Source organism: Rattus norvegicus, unplaced genomic scaffold (genome assembly GCF_021556685.1).
Source record: "Rattus norvegicus strain SHRSP/BbbUtx unplaced genomic scaffold, alternate assembly SHRSP_T2T unassigned-0000141, whole genome shotgun sequence".
Taxonomy (NCBI): domain Eukaryota; kingdom Metazoa; phylum Chordata; class Mammalia; order Rodentia; family Muridae; genus Rattus; species Rattus norvegicus.
The window spans coordinates 50214-62500 of record NW_028238862.1 but is presented as its reverse complement, the minus strand read 5'-3'; positions in this window follow the sequence as shown (position 1 = coordinate 62500).

Below are 12287 nucleotides of genomic sequence, written 5' to 3'. Positions count from 1 at the left end.
CACCGCCACCACGGCAAACCCCTTTTTCCCCTTCCTCCTTTCCCTGCCCCCCCCCACCTCCCCTACTCCCCCGCCGCGGCATCGGGAAGAGCCGGGACGCGCCGGCCGTACCGGGCGCGGGGCGAGCGGGAGGACGAGCGCTGAGGGAGGCGGAGAGAGAAGCGACCGGCGACGGTCGACCCGCGGGAACGACCGAACCCCCTCAGAGCGGGAAGAGGGGCGCGGGACGGACGGGCGGGGGACGGCGGGGGCAGAACCGGGAAGGCCACCCGTCGGAACCCGGCGACACACCCGTACCGAGACGCCGCGAGGACGACACGCTCCCAACACGAGGCCCACGCCGCGGACCATACCGGGCGCGGCCGCGCCGGCGGATGCGGCCGGGGCTCACGGGCGGGCGGGGGCCGCAGCGGGCCCACCCCCAAAGCACACGGGCAAGCGAGGCGCAACGCCGGGGAGACGGGGAAACCACCCCCGACCCCCTCGGGCGGGGTCGGAGGACCGTGAACCGGCGGGAGGGAGACCACGCCAACGGGGAGCGGCGGGAGACCGGACGGCGGCCGACCCCCGGCGAGAAGCGGAGGATGAGGACGGGCCCAACGCCTGACACGCGGCGGCGACGCCCTCGCGCGGACAGGTGGAGGAGGAGGGGAGGAGGTCGACGAGCGACTTTGACCCCGCGAGGGGGGAGAGAGGGGGGCCGAGCCCGCGTCGGAAGGGAGGCCGGGCCTCGGGGCAGCGAGGGGGAGAGACACCGACCGGAGCCCCCACCGCCACACCGGGACGCGCACACGGGTTCGACTCAACGCCCAGGCGCCCACCTTGGCACCCCGGCAGCTTTCCCCCGACGCACGCCTTCCCAGAGGACGGCGGGGCCGGACGGGCCCCCGCGCAGACGCACCCTCAGCCAACAGGCCCCACGGACCGGCGTGGGCGACAGCCACTAAAGCCTCTTTCTCCTCTACGCCTCGCGGGGCGTCTTTCCCCCCGCACACGCCTCCAAGAGACCAGGCGAGACGCGCCGCCGCGGCCGCGGCGGCCGGGACGCCCTTCAAACCGCAACTTCCTCCCGCCCGCCGGGCGGCCCTTCCCCCCAGGCACCCCGCGACCGCCCCGGGACCCGTGCGCGCCCGGCTGCCCCCCCCGTTGAGGAGGGGCCCGGCAGCACGGCCGCGGGTCGGCCAGACGAGGAGCGAGAGAGAAAGGAACGCCGGCGGGCGGGGAGGGGGAGCGAACCGGCAGAACGAGGACCGTCGACGGCAGGGCCGGCCGCAGCGGCACCCCCCCGCGGGAGACGCCTCACAAGGGACCGGGAGGCCGCTCGGGCGGCGACCGGGCACGCGAGCCAAGCCGGCGGGAATCACACTGCACCCAACCCGGAGCAGTCCCGCCACGCCCGCGGCACCGAGCCGACCCGAAACCAACGGACAACCCCCGGGAGCCCGAGGAGACGCCAGCCGACGCGAGAGAGAACCGAGGCAGACGCCGACGCCAACCGACGAAGACCCCCGCGTGGCAGCGGGTCCCAACGTCCGACGACGCGCCGGACGCGGCCGACCGCCGGTTCCCCCAAATAAGAAGTCCGCCCCCGAGAGCGAGGCCAACCCCGCGGTTCACGGACCCTCGAGAGCCCCGCGGAGGGGGAAGGGGGGGTAGGACGGCTCCCGCGATCTCCACCGGCCGTGGGAACGCTGCCGTGGAAGGGGGGGACGAGGCGGCAACCGCAGACGCCCGAGAGCACGCGGCACGCACCACACGCGACACGACCTCGCCGCGAGAGTGGCCGGGACGTGGACGCGCGTGGGAGGGACGCACACGCGACGGAGGGCACGGGGGAAACGGAGGCGGGTGGGACCGGGAGCCCAGCGCCGCCCTTCCAAACCCACCCGTCCCGCGACGACCCCTCGCGGTGAGGGGGGTACCGCGCACGCGGGCGTGTGCACGGCCCTTCCCCGCCACCTGCCACCAGAAACCCAATCTCCCCCACAAGCTCCGCACAGCGGCAGGTCGACAGAGCCCCGTCCCGCGTGATCCCTCCTCGTACTCGGAGCGGGGAGGCGCGGGTCGCGGTAGGCGAGAGAGCAAACGCTGCGCGCAGAAGGCTGAGGTCAGGGCGGGCAGCCGAGGGGACCATCCGGGAGAAGCCCCTCGGAGATCGTAAAGCCCTTTCCGAAGATAGCTAGAGAAGGCAAATTCCTCACTGAGGGCGGGACGAACCCAACACCGACGAGCAGCCAAGGGCTCCGTGCACGCAACGGGAAACGAGCAACAGGCGCGGGACAGAACGGGAAGGACCACGCGCCAGCTGGTGGGGGGTCTGCGGTATCGGCAAAGGTCTCTTTCTCCGGGGTCTTCTTGAGCATTCGCGGACCGGGGGGACCTGCGACAGGTCCCCGCCGAGGGCCAGACCTCTTCAAGGCGCACACAAAGGAGGAGCCTTGACTTGAGGGAGTCCGGTCTTTAAAAAGGGCCAGCCGCGATCGCTCAGCACCACCCTAACCGCGCAGGGCCCGCGGGTGAAGGCACCAAAAACATAGGCACGGGGTGGGCGCTCACCCAACGGAAGGAGCCTTTTAACCGCACACTCAACTCCTCGACCCCCCCCCTTTTCTGTCACCGTGCAGAAAGCCGGCAACTAGGACAAGGGAAAGCGTAAAGGCACAAGCACCATGGAGCACAGGAGGCACGCCGGGGAGCGGGAAGCGCCACCGCCAACTCAGAAGCGGGCACCTTGGTGGTCAAAGCCCGGAACGCTCCAGGAGCACCGCAAGGCTCACACAAAGCAGGGCGCGTGCACACACCATTCGGGAAGGGTATGCACCGCAGCGGGTCTACCACCTTCCCCCGGCACGGGGGAAGAGGGCCGCGAAGCAGTGAACGGCGTGGGGGCAAGCGCCCCCGACACGTCCACAGGGACACCGCGAACCACAGCAACAAGTGTGCGCGGGTCAGCGCTCGTGCCGGACAGCCGCACCCCTGACTTCCACACACCACCCTGCAAAGGAATGGGGAGGAGAGACGAGGGGCCCGCTGGCAGAACGAGAAGAGCGGTCGCCATTCGCGCTGAATGACCATTCGCCATGAATGTCCGTCCCTCGCCTGGCGCGGCTTAGGCCCCGGCCCGAAGAGAACGCGGCAGCACCACATCGATCCAACGGGAGCGAGACACGCCATGCATCGGGAACAACGGGCGTGAGAGCTTTCTAACACGCACTGGACGGGAATACGAGCGAGAAGAGCGAGAGAGAGCACGGGAAGAAGTCGCTAACACTGCCACACACACAAAAAAAAAATTTACCCTTCTCGAGGGCGAGAAAAAAAAGGAAGCGTTGCACTCGGGAGGCACGTGGCGTGGAAGAACGGGACTCAACGGGCAGCGGAGGTTCGGGAACTCCTTCAAAAAAAATAAAAATAAAAAAAAAATAAAAATAAAAAAATAAAATCCCCTTCGAAGGAGAAAAGGTGCAACTCGGGAGGCACACAGAAGGAAAGAAAGGGACACACCACCAAGCAGCGGAGGTTCGGGAACTCCTTCCAAAAAACAAAAAAAAAAAAAACAAAAAAAAAACAAAAAAAAAAAAAACAAAAAAACCGGTCGGCCGCAGAGGAGCACGCCAGGGGGTCACTAGCACCAAACGGGAAAACCCTTCCAGTCGCACTCGGCACCAACGACTCCTACCGGTAACGGACGACAACCACCACGGGGAAATCGGGAACGCCTGACACGCGGGACGGTTGTCATAAAGCTGCCCCAGAGAGCACAGGCAAGCAAGCACGGGAAAGCAGGAAGCGCGTACTCATGGGGGGACGCTAAGCTTCAAGCATCGAAGAGGCCCATGCGCAGAAGAAAAGAGCTAGGGCTGGACAAGCAAACAGCCTTGGTGCAAGCCTCTTCCAACGTCCTTTAATGACAAAAAGAGTCAAAAGGACAGCGTGTCAGCATATATCTCCAGGTACAATAAGGACAGATAGCAAAGATGAAAAGTGTAAAAGACACAGGGATAAACATGACAGGCCACACGGAACGTCTGGAAGTCATGTTCGGTGACGTGTCCCCAAGAGGTCCCCATGTAGAAAGAGAACCGGACCGCAAAGGAACAACTGGTCGACCTTAGAACCCTGAGTGCTCACAGACCGAGGAGGCCATGGTAGATAGCCTGGAACACAGCTTCCCCTCGGCCTCAGAAGTCCATGCTCCCGCTGGCAGGGACCGGGGAGGATCCTGGAAAAAATAAAGTCTCGGAGGCGCCCCCTAGCCGGGACACCTCGGCTCGGAGGCCGGGGACACAGCACCCTCTCGGCCTCAGAGGTCCAGGCTCCCGCTATCAGGGACCGAAGGGACTCCTGGAAAAGAAAAAAAAAAAAATCCGTGGCGCCACCTAGCCGGGCCACCTCGGCTCGGAGGCCGGGGACACAGCACCCTCTCGGCCTCAGAGGTCCAGGCTCCCGCTATCAGGGACCGAAGGGACTCCTGGAAAAGAAAAAAAAAAATCCGTGGCGCCACCTAGCCGGGCCACCTCGGCTCGGAGGCCGGGGACACAGCACCCTCTCGGCCTCAGAGGTCCAGGCTCCCGCTATCAGGGACCGAAGGGACTCCTGGAAAAGAAAAAAAAAAAAAAAAACTCCGTGGCGCCCCCTAGCCGGGCCACCTCGGCTCGGAGGCCGGGGACACAGCACCCTCTCGGCCTCAGAGGTCCAGGCTCCCGCTATCAGGGACCGAAGGGACTCCCGGAAAAGAAAAAAAAAACTCCGTGGCGCCCCCTAGCCGGGCCACCTCGGCTCGGAGGCCGGGGACACAGCACCCTCTCGGCCTCAGAGGTCCAGGCTCCCGCTATCAGGGACCGAAGGGACTCCCGGAAAAGAAAAAAAAAAAAAAAAACTCCGTGGCGCCCCCTAGCCGGGCCACCTCGGCTCGGAGGCCGGGGACACAGCACCCTCTCGGCCTCAGAGGTCCAGGCTCCCGCTATCAGGGACCGAAGGGACTCCTGGAAAAGAAAAAAAAAAACTCCGTGGCGCCCCCTAGCCGGGCCACCTCGGCTCGGAGGCCGGGGACACAGCACCCTCTCGGCCTCAAAAGTGTCTATGGTCCCGCTGGCTGGGACCGAAGGGACTCCTGGAAAAGAAAAAAAAAAAAAAAAACTCCGTGGCGCCCCCTAGCCGGGCCACCTCGGCTCGGAGGCCGGGGACACAGCACCCTCTCGGCCTCAAAAGTGTCTATGGTCCCGCTGGCTGGGACCGGAGAGGAGGGAAGAAATAAAAAAAATAAAATAAAATAAAATAAAAAATTTAAAAAAAAAAAAATTGGAAAAAAAAAAAAATCCGGGACGGGGCCCAAGCCTTCTGGTCGACCTCATCCAGCTGCCACCAACCCCTCCTTGTGTCCCAATAGGTCGTACAGCCACCCTCCTCCCCTGAAGTTCTCCAGGTACAACCTCCTAGCTAGAGATGGTCCCCAGACAGGACGGCGTCTCCGTCGCGCACCCGCCTGCTTGCCTGTCACCCTCTCACCCTGGCCGGCTCACCACAGGCACTTCCCCGTCCTTTGTCACCAACCGGGGGACAGGAGCGTTGCGGAAACTTGTCGCCACTAGGTGTCGCCCGACAGCGATCTCGATCAAGCAAACCAATACAGACTGTCACGCGCCGCCGCCGCCACACACACTCATTCCGTCTCTCCAGAGTGACCTCCCTAGCTCAGGGGGACACTCACCCACGCACAACGGGGCAGGTACCCACCACTTCTCCCGAATGGCACAAACGGTCCCGGTTGTCCCGCCGGAACACAGTGAACGCGGGATGGACTCGGGGCCAACCCCCTCAGGCACCCAGAAAAGGAAAGTAGGACGGAGCGGTGAAAACAGGCCACCTCTAAGTGAAAGGACATGCACTCTCGAATCGGTTAACAATTAGCAAGGAACAGGCACAGTTAGGAAAAGGGAGCGTCCAAACTCCGGCGTGAGGGGAGGGTGGCGGCGACCTCAGTTCCACACCATTTTTAAATGGCTCACTCATTTTTAAAACCCTCCACCGATCCCGATGGGGGGGAGGGGGGGTTGTTGTTGTTCTCTGTTCCTCGCTGCCACCGCCAGCCGGCACTCACCAAACCACACACCTGCCACCCTCTTTGGAAGACTAAACACAGAGAGTAAATTAAAAGAATGGTGGAATGATGGTGGAATGGTTAAAATTCCCGTGATTTGTTTTCACTCTGATCAAAACATACTTATTTTGTGCATTTGCATTCCCTTGTTCACACGTGCCTCTGTGTGTGTGGTGGGGGGAGGGAGGGAGGGAGGGAGGGAGGGAGGGAGGGGGAGGAGAGAGAGAGAGAGAGAGAGAGAGAGAGAGAGAGAGAGAGAGAGAGAGAGAGAGCCAATTTAAAAAATAAAAACATGGTTAAATACAGCCACTTTGGGAAGATTGCTAGAGAGAATGCAGTCCAGAGTATGGAGGCCAGAGCTCTGGACGCTCTAGACCACAGGTCTCCCATCTCCCATATACCAGGCACCCAGCACCACCATCCCTACTTTGTTTGTTTGTGCGTTTGTTTGCTTGCTTGTTACATTAGTTTCATCCCAAGTTAATAATTATATATTTTTTTTCTATGCACGTATTTAGTTGTGGCAGGGGAACTCCTTCTTTAGGACAGGCAGACTTAGCTAGTTAGTTAGCCAGTCAAAAGTACGTAAAAAATTTATATCAACATAAATATCATTCACTAAGAAATCCTATCTGAAGAAAAAGAAAGAAAGGAAGAAAGAAGGAAGGGAGGGAGGGAGGGAGGGAGGGAGAGGGAGGGAGAGAGAGAGAGAGAGAGAGAGAGAGAGAGAGAGAGAGAGAGAAAGAAAGAGGAAAACTGGCAGACTTAGTTTTAGTGTTTTTGTTATTGTTTATTCAAGATATTGTTTCAGGGCTGGAGAGACGGCTCAGCGGTGAAGAGCACTGACTGCTCTTCCAGAGATCCTTAGTTCAAATCCCAGCAACCACATGGTGGCTCACAACCATCTGTAATGGAATCCTCTCCTTGTGTGTTGAAGACAGTGACAGTGTGCTCATAAAATAAATAAACAATAAAAAATATGTTTGAAGATTAAAGAAAAAACTCTCTCTCTCTCTCTCTCTCTCTCTCTCTCACACACACACACACACACACACACAAATAAACTCTGTAATAAAAATCAATGTGACTTCATGATCAAACTTCTATAGTCAATAGGACTAGAGAGAACACATGTCTGTAAAATAAAAGCAGAACCTCTTCTGCTTTGTTTTGTTTTGCCTCAAGGTACGTTTCTTTTGGTATAGCCCAGGCAGTCATGGAACTTGCTCCGTAGACTTATCTAGCCTCAAGCTCACAGAGGTCCACTCTGCCTGCCTCGACCACCCACACAGCTCTCTCTGCTGACTATATGTCTGCATGCCAGAAGAGGGCACCAGAACCTAGGAGGACACACCACATGGCTCCTGAGAATCCAGGTTTTGACTTTAAAAAAAAAAAAAAAAATTCTGACAGCATAGAGGGTAGATATCTGCCTTCCAGGCTCTTCTAGTGCTGTTTAAGGTGGGGTAATAGCCATGTGAAGGAGACAAGGGGAGAGGAAAAATCGATTGGATGAGTAGTGCTGCTGAGATTAAGGAACACACACACACACACACACACACACACACACACACAGAGAGAGAGAGAGAGAGACAGAGACAGAGACAGAGACAGACAGAGACAGACAGAGACAGTAAGACAAAGAGACAGAGAGAGAGAGATGACAGAGGGACACACCGAGGGAAAGACATCAGGACCAGCTGAATTTCTCAAGAAAAGAAAAGAAGAGAAAGGAAAAATGTTTTCTATATACACAAATCTGTATACATGATTTGTTATAGTGTCCCATTTGGGCACTTTGGATTCAACTGTGGATGGTTGGCAGCCAGCTTGGCTGACACCTGACCTCACCAAGATGGAGGCAGCCGGCCATTAGCCCTGATGTTCCAGGTCACTTCTGTTTCTCCCTTTCCCAGCCTCTAGGGAAACAGAACTTAATTAAACTCAGTTTGCACGTGCAGAAAGGTGAAGAGGCACCCAAAAGCAGCCAGAAGCCTCAGACCATCCACAGCCACATGTTCTCCTTCTGCCTATATTACTTCTAAATGATCGTATTTATTTATTTATTTATTTATTTATTTATTTATTTATTTATTTACTTACTTACTTACTTACTTACTTACTTACTTTTTTTTCTTTCTTTTTTTTCGGAGCTGGGGACAGAACCCAGGGCCTTGCACTTGCTAGGCAAGCGCTCTACCACTGAGCTAAATCCCCAACCCCCTTACTTACTTACTTACTTACTTACTTACTTACTTACTTATTTTTGTCATACTTAAACAATCATTCGTCCTTGAATTCCTCCTGTATGCCAGGTAGACTTAGTCAGTCAGTCAGTCAGTCAGTCATTTAGCCAGGTCAAAATAGTTAAACATAAATATCAATAAAATCAATAAAAATCAAATGCAAACCCAATAGACAGTAAGTAAAATCGAATAAACCAAAAGATACATCATAAGCACAGAGTTTCAGCCGGACATTGAAAAGCAGCAGTTACCGAAGCAGTCTCCCTCCCACACCAACACACACACAGCTCGACCACCACCTTATCTGCACATTTTCAGCTCCTGCTTTCTAGAGTTACCAAGTTTATACACTACAGAGTTTAGCAAGGCAGGCCGGTTCACCGCACCCCCAGGGTCAGAGAACATGCTAGACCAGCTCTAGGGGATGGGCTGGGGGGCAGGGGAGGGTGGGAAGAGGGGAAACAGGCAGACTTAGGTATTCTAGTTTTGTTCATTCAAGATTCCACTTCTCTCTGTTGTAGCCCTGATAGACAGACAGGCAGGCAGGAATATTTGTTTGTCTGGCTTGGGGTTTGGGTTTGGTCCATTTGTTGGTGGATTTTGTTTTGTTTTGTTTCATTTTGTTTTTCGGGAAGTGTGGTGACTTAGTGCCTACACAAGCCAAGGCAGGAAAAATAAATAAGTAAAGATCTCTGAAACACAAATCTGGAGTGGGCTCTAGCATGGCCATGGACACACGCATGCACAGACGCACGCACGCACGCACGCACGCACGCATTGTAGACACGCACTCAAGGACACACTGGATTCTACAATGTTTGGTTTCTGAGTGTGTGTCATACAGAACCTAACAGAATATGTAATGAACTCTGGCAGTGACAGCAGAAACAACCTATGAGAAGGCGTCCTTGCAATATTAAAATGGCAGGCTAGCCAGGTGACAGTTATCTTAACCAATCTGATGTAGGCCTCATTCACACGGCATCTAGGCCTTAACAGTTAATTGTATCTGTTTCTTTATTTTCCTCTTAGGCCATCACATTGTTTTACCTAGACCTTTAACAGCCAGCAGCTACCAGCCTACAGCTACCAGTTTCTTTCTTTTCATAAAGAAACCCTGTCTGAAAAACTAGGGGAGGGAGACAAACAGATTAACAGATCTCTCTCTCTCTCTCTCTCTCTCTCTCTCTCTCTCTCTCTCTCTCTCGCTCTCTCGCTCTCTCGCTCTCTCGCTCTCTCGCTCTCTCGCTCTCTCGCTCTCTCGGCGCGTGTGTTTGTGTGTTCAACAGAGGAGGCATTCAGGTCTGAGAGACGGGGGAGGGAAAGAGGGAAGAGAGACAGAGAGTGACAGAGAAACAGTTGACAGAGAGGGAGAATTGTAGGTTAATTATTGTTCCGTCTCCTCAATCACGGTCTACTGGTCGCCATCGTGGCAACCATGCCCCGCAACCCTACCTTCGGTAAGATCAAGCATAATGGCGGCAACCATATAATTCCTGCTTAGTCGCACTGAACACTCCGGTCATCACTACCTGTGGAGAATTGTAAGGGGGCTCCTCTGGTCTAGAGAGTAGTACCCTTGAGTGAAATGAGGATCACAGCAAGCATTATTTGTTTTGAGATATAAGATGTGGAAAGAACTATATGTGTGGATTTACAGACAGACAGACAGACAGACAGACAGACAGACAGACAGACAGACAGGACAGGACAGGACAGGACAGGACAGGACAGGACAGGACAGGACAGGAGAAAAAAACAAGAACACAAACAAAAACTCAAAATGGAAGTCCGGTTCCAAATAGTCTCTGTCTGCCCTGTCGCTCTAGTGTTGGTGGTCCAGGTTATAAAAGCTTATACATGGGTGGGTGCGGGAAGTGCTGCTGGGTGTTCAGTTCAGGTCCAAGATTATTGCGGGTAACTAGACAACAAAGAAAGCAGTTAGACTGACTTCTACAGTGTTCGGTTTCTGAGTGTGTTATCACACAGAAGAGCCTAACAGAATATGTAATGAATTCTGGCAGCAACAGCAGAAACAACCAATGAGAAAGTGTCCTTATAATATTAGCAGCTGCAACAAAATGGCAGACTAGCCAGCTAACAGTTCCCTAGCCATTAACTCATCTGACATAGGCCTTCTTCACGTTGCATCTAGATAGGTCTTCCTATCTTCCTCTCCAGTGCTGAGACCAAAGTGAGATCAAAGTCATGCATCACCATGGGTGCCTTCCTTTTCATTTCTTTTCTTTCATCCTAGGAAGTGAGTGAGTGTGTGTGTGTGTGTGTGTGTGTGTGTGTGTGTGTGTGTGTAAAGAGAGAGAGAAGGAGGGGGGGAGAGAGAGAGAGAGCTTTAGAGAGAGAGAGCTTTAGAGAGAGAGAGAGCTTTAAAATCAGCACTCAAGCCTTTTCTCTTCCTATCCCTATCCCAATCCCCCCCCCCCAAACCAGCAGCAAAGCCACCAGCACTCGAGAGACAGAGGAAGATGAAATCTCTGGTCTGAGAAACAAGAGGAGGTAGATAAACATACCCCCCCCCCCTCTCTCCTTCATAATTTGTTAAAGTGTTCCCTTTGTGTTGTGTGGACTCTACTTTATTAAGCAAGTTTCACATCGTACTAGCTCCAAAGAGGAGTCAACAGTCTCTTGGCGTGCAGACAGTTGTTGCCTGCTTTAAATATTTTTTGGTGTGTTTGTTTGTTTGTTTGTTTGTTTGTTTCAAAACCGAGGGCCTGCCTGCGTTCAACAGATCCAAACCCAGTTCTCAGAGGGGAAAATGGAGTCAAGTCCGAAGTCACTGGCATTTAAGTCATCTGCCATTGACAGTCATAGGAGATGGGAATATCGTCCTTTCTCCAATGGAGACTCACCTGGGTATGCATCAACCACATCTAAGGGCAGGCCTGGGTTAGTACGGGGTGGTGGATGGGGAGGAAGGATCTGGAAAGAGCTTTGCGATGGGAAACTATGATCAGAATGTTGCACAGAAAACAAAATTTGTATTTAAAAAGAAAAAAAAAAAGGCTATCCAAAAAATCTATCCAAAAATGAAAGGAAACAAAACAAAACAAAACAAAACAAAACAAAACCGACAGCAGAACTTTACTAACTGCAAATGCTCCATCTCCCTGTATCCAACCACTCCACTCCCAGATAGGTAGATGATAGTTTGCACTTCTGTCCCAGTCGGGTTAAGAAAAGGGGAACCACCTCTGTGGAGAGCCATCTCTCCAGCCCTTGACAAGCTTTATTTAACTAAACATTAAACATGAATCAGAAACGCCAAACCCTGTACATATATGGTCCAGATTCACCCTTACTTAGAAATCCCCGAGCTGGCAGGGCGAGGCTGGGAATTGAGAGTGAGCAAAAAGGGAGTCTGCCTCTTTCCCCCAGGGTGTGCTATCAACTCCATTACCATTTCCAAACAGCTGGGTGTGAGTCTAACTAAGGTTTCCTTCAGTCAGACATTTGCCAGGAGCCGGAGCCCTGACAGGACAGCGAGAGCGATGATCAGACATCATTTCACAGTGAAATCATCACTCGCTGATTTCAGGCAGAAAACTTTAGAAAACTCTAAACTCTAAAGAGGCACTGAAGCGTGCTAGGGCAGCAGCAGTACTTCCCCGACTGACCTTCAGGGACCTGCATATTCTCCAGCCCCGCCCCACCCCACCCCCTCTCAGCTAGCTCCTGTCCACCCCTCCCCCTCCCCCCACATACAGGGAGGAGGCCTTGTGTGTGTGTGTGGGGGGGGGGGGGGCGGCAGCGGGAAGATGCAACTCTCTCTTGAGAGAGAGTTCGGGTCTCCCAAACAAATACATAACTAGAAACTTCATTTATTTACTTTATTTCATCGAGCATACCGTGGAAGAGGGAAAAGGAACAGGGAAGCTAGGCCAACTGGTCGAGCTCCTCCTTTCGTTTTGTTTCAAAAAGGAAAG